The following is a 5,587-nucleotide window of genomic DNA, read 5'->3' as shown; positions in this document are numbered from 1 at the left end:
CAATCACTATTTCTCGTTTTGCTTGTAAAAAGACTTTACCCATCATGAAATACTTCCCAGACCAATCCAGTTGAGAATACTATACATGTCATCATCAACAGGTAATAAACCATATCTGTGTCCTACTAATGTCATGCCTTTCTATTTGTTCTCTTGCTATCTTTCTATATACTCTTCTCTTCTCCTGCCCCATTCCACACTGTATTATATTAACTATTTTCATTGATTTTATGTCTTCCAATATTTTGATCTCTACCAAAGAGTGCAGATAGTCAGTATACATTAAGTGTATACAGACAATAAAGTGTATACAGACAATATCTTTCTTTCATGTCTTGGCTTACTTCACTCAGCAATAGATCCTTCAACCTGACTACTTTCTATCAAATGCCAGGGTCTTGTTTGGTAACTAATGTTGAACATCTTTCAGGTCTTTGGTGACTATATCTTCTTTTACCAAGTGTTTGTTCAGTTCTTTGGGCTTATTTTTTTTTTTTTTTTTTAGAGGTTTTTAGCTATAGGGTACGTGCGCTCGCCAGACAGACAGAGAGACAGAGAGACAGAAAGCAAGAAATCACCCCTGAGGGGGGATGTCCACGCCGCAATCCCTTCTCCTCTTGGGATCTTGGGCACACATGCACACGCGCCCGGCATGAGTTTAAGCCACCAGGTCCAGGACTCAAACCGTCGTCGACTACATGAGAGTCCAGCGACATAGCCATTACGCTAACTGCTGGCCCCTCTTTTGGCTATTTTTAATTGTTCTTATTTTTTCTTATTCTATAGATGTAAGGGTTTTGGTTTTTTGTTTGTCTGTTTTTCTAATAGTTACAGCCTTTAGTCATTATATGTATTGGAAATATTTTCTCCCAATACGTGACTTGCTTTTCTATTTGCTAAACATATCTTTTCAAGATAAGACTTCATATTTTTAATGAAGTACGATTTGTCAATTTTATTTTTTAAATTTTATATTTACTGTGTATGACTAAGAAATCGTTATTTACCTGAAGAATATCTTCCTGTGTTTTACTGTAGATATGTTATAATTTTAGCTTTTGTATTTATAAGTAGTTTATATTTCTGTTGAGACCTAAATGTGTTTGTATGTGGTGTGAGATACATACAGGCCAATGTTTTGTTTTTCCATTTGTTTATTCATTAGTTCTGACACACTTTTGAAACTTCGCACAAGCATCTATTTTTAATTTACTAAAATTGTTTATACTAATTTTGTTTTTCAAATTTAAGACTCTCTTCTCTTATTAGCTTTGGCCAGAGGTTCCATTAGATAAAGTTAGTTTGCTTACTAGAAATACAATTCCTAGGGTACTCAGTATTAGCCTAGATACTAATTTGATCCATTGGAAAGTACAGATCATATGCAAATATAGAATGTTATTTAGGAGGCTAAAGTACTATAACATTCAAGGAAAAATGCTGAACTGAAAGTGATTCAAATAACACAATATCGAATTACTTTTGCGTTAATTTAGCTGTGACTATAGAAAATGTTTGTATTGAAGTTTCTTTTGAAGTAGTAGCAATTTTAAATATATATTTTTAATATTGTAATGGAAACATATGTTTACATACAAAATTTGAGAAATGATAGGAAAAACAGAGTAATTTAGATCAGCCATAACCTTTCTACTCAGAAGTAACCACTCTTAACATACTGGTATATGTTCTTCCAAGTATACATTCACAAAGATCAAAATCAAATATCTCCTATATAAAATTTTCCTTAAGATATTGTAGATATCTATCTTAGTAAACAAAGATCAGAGTTGCATAGGATTTTATGACTTAGAAGTTATACATCTTGGTTAACCATTTCCCGACTAATGAATGTACAAATATTTTGTTTTGTTTTGTTTTTGTTTTTGTTTTTGTCATCACAAACTACGGTGGTTAACAGCTTTGTATGTATAATTTTGCATTCTTTTCTGATTGTTTTAAATGGCAGTGTTTGTTTCAATTAATAAAATTGGTAGTTCTGTTTGTTTTGTTTATTTAATGTATTTATTCTTGAATCTGAACATTTAATCAAGATGACTTTGTCTATATCAGCATATTTAACCTACTGGAACATTTACATGCTGCAAGTAAACCAGAATTTTGCCATACTATATTTACTTTCCCAAATTATCTTGAGGACTTCAGTGAACTTCTATAGGTGGAACTAGATCAAAAATTTTGTTAAACATTCCTATCATTAACAATGCTGGGGGAAAATGATTGTATCATTAATCAAACATATATACAACAGATGTTTATTATGTACAAGACTCTAGATGCAAAGGCACTGAAAAAAATATGAATTTCCTGGGTCCTTCAGAGAAGAAAACTTTCTTTTTTTTTTGGAGAGATTTTTGCTACAGGGCGCGTGCACTCGCCAGAGAGACAGAGAGACAGAAAGCAAGAAATCACCCCCAGGGGAAATGGCCATGCCACAATCCCTTCTCCTCCATTCTCCTCTGGGGATCTTGGGCACTCACGCACACGTGCCCGGCATGAGTTTAAGCCACTGGGTCCAGTACTGGATCCGCGGTCGACTACATGGTAGTCTAGCGACATAGCCATTATGCTAACTGCTGGTCCCTAAGCTGTGCATTTCAGAACTCAAACCATGGTTGACTACATGAGAATCCAGCAATGAAACCATTACACCATTTACCAGCAGTAAGACTGAGAGTCACCCCTTACTTTGTGAGTGGCTTACCAATCAAACACATTAATACATATTTAAAGTATTATGTAGTATAATGGATTACGTAGTAACCCAGATATTTTAAGTATAACACCCTTTCAGGGACTATGTCGCCCCTTGTTCTTAAAAATGTACTGTGAAAGGATGTCTTAAAGTGTGGTCAAAGGAGCTACCTTCACTAGTATTTCTTAGGTTACCTGTATATGTCAGCTTCCTTGGTCCTACCTCTTCCAATCTGAATCTCTGGAGGTGGGACTCGGTCTTCTGTATAGGTCATCACAGGTTATCCCACATGAGAGTGATGTTCATTATCCTTTACAGACCAATGTTTTGTGGGATTGGTTCTTATTTTTTGCCTCCTAGTTGCTGGTTGACATGATGCTTAGTCTGAAGGAAAGATTATCTTTCTCTTGGTTCACAGCAGCTTAATTCTGAGGCTATCAGGTCAAGGACAGCTCTGTCTCAGCTACTGGTGAGCATGGCTGTCTCTACAGGGATTCTGAGGCTTGGTTGGCATGCAAGCAGCTGTCACTAACTTACGTGTTCACTCACTTCTCCTTACCTGAGCATTGCCTCCTCCCAGGACCAGGTACTGGGGCAGTGCAGAGAGTCTGGCATTTCACAGAGCTCTATATCTTAAGTCACCAGTGAAAAAACTGTTAGTTCCAGTATATATACTTACATTTTCAGTGAGCCATCTGGTTATTGTTAAACTAGACTACTTCCTGCAATGTAAATCAGTCAAACAAGCACACGTATATTAAATTCCATAGACTTATGCTCTGAAGAGAATTTTTTGAAATTCAATTTACACTTAAGATATCTTGATACTTATTAGTATATAAATTTTTAACTTAAAAATGTTTAATAGTCTGGAGAAGGGACTGAGGCTTGAACATGTACCATTTGAGTTGTTTTCTCCCTCTATTGCTATGTTTCTGTCTCTGGTGAACATACACACCCTCTTAATAAAAAAAAAAATTCAAAAAAAAACTTTAAAAAATGTTTAATAGGCATTTATTGGAATCATTTTTGTATGTTTTTCTTGACATAAAAAATATCTATTACTTATTTCCTCTCTATGAGCAATGCCAATATATAAAAATTATCTTCTTGTTCGTTACTTAATAATCATTATATTTCTAAACATTTATTATATGATTCAATTCATTCAACTTTTTACTACATCTGTCTTAATATTGTACATAAAATAATATTTTATAAATTCTAGTAATAGAATATATACCGATATAGTGAAAACCTTCTTATTATTTCAGTAAAAATGAACCAGGTACATACAAATATCTTTGAAAATAAATTTTAATTCACCTCACAATGGCATTAATTAAAATGGTAGTAGTCCAAATTTTCTTGGATATGTTGCTATCAATATTTTATTATCTACTGAAAGAAAGCAAATCACATCTCACTAGTAAATGCCAATTCATCTGCTTTTAAATTTAAATGCAAATTCTTTTCACCTCTTTATAAGAGATAAGTCAAAGTAGAAATTACATTTGTTATGTATTATTTTACATTGACTTCAATACCAAAATTATTTTTATTGCTATCCTCAAAAAAAAGTATTATAGACTAACATTAATTTATTTTATTTTTATTCCTGCTTCTATATTAAATTTTAATACAACAATGAATTCTTAGATATTACTTAGTTTAAAAAATTGGTATTATGATATTTCTTAAAAATTCCTACATAATATCATTCCACAACTGGTATAATGAGTAATGATCAAGAGGATGTCCTAGCAAATCTACCCTATATACTTGTGTGATCTATAGTATAATGAAGATTTAGGAATCAAAGTTTGGAATGTCCTTCCAGTCTTTCAGTGCCCACAAAGTCTAGCTTGCATATCAACCATGAAAAAACCCAATCTACATTTTCTCTAATCATGACTTGGTACTCCTTGCTTAACAGGGATGTAATAAGATGTTCATGTTCTTCCGACTCTGGTTAATTGTGCGTAGTTCCCCAATTAACCTCCACCAGTTGCTGCTACCAGTACCAGTACCTGTGGGGATCAGAACAAAGTTTCAGAAGGAATAGGAAATGTTGAAATGGACCCAAAGAAGCAATATTATGTCTTAATGTGTGTTACATAAATAGGGAGTAGGTATTTATCATTTAGGGTTTCTCTTAGTGATTGAGATTTGTAGCTAAATGAGAAATAAGTAAACTCAGTTTATTAAACTCATTTGACTCCTACGTTACAAAGCATTTAATACGCTATCATTTAAATTGAGTACTCAAATAGCTAATTTTATAATAACTGCCTACTGGAAAACTTAATGTGTATTTCTCTTTTATATTCTTATCTATGAAATTTTGAGAATTTTTTATGTTGATAGTCATATTGACAAATAACAATTCACAACAAGAATATAGAAATACTCTTGAAGAATTATTATGAACCTAATATCAGGCATTAAAACACATGATGTTGTAGTTATGTTATAATATATAATTGGCCCTTAGATGTATTCTGGATCAAAATTATATACTATTTATAAACCAATGATAATATTATTTTCTTCATATGAATGGAGGGGTCTGTTCACTGTCTGTAACAGAAGCAAACAATGTATTTGGGCTGAGAATCTCAGGATTTTTAAAGCACTCTTGGAGGCAGGATGCAGTGGAATTGCAAAGGAACTGTGCAGCCTTAAATAAGTCACTCAGACTTTCTAAGCTTAAGCTTTTATGTCTATTCAAGAAGTCAACCAGCTGGTCTCAGTTCAGTGTATTCTGCGGTCCAATGTATTATATAAACCTTAGTTCTCAAATCGCGATCTGTGGACCCCTGAAATCCTCTAGCCACTGTCAGGGAATCTCATGACTATAAATATATATAT

This window comes from Tupaia chinensis, unplaced genomic scaffold (assembly GCF_000334495.1).
Source record: "Tupaia chinensis unplaced genomic scaffold, TupChi_1.0 Scaffold000527_1, whole genome shotgun sequence".
Taxonomy (NCBI): Eukaryota; Metazoa; Chordata; class Mammalia; order Scandentia; family Tupaiidae; genus Tupaia; species Tupaia belangeri.
This window is presented reverse-complemented; position numbering follows the sequence as displayed.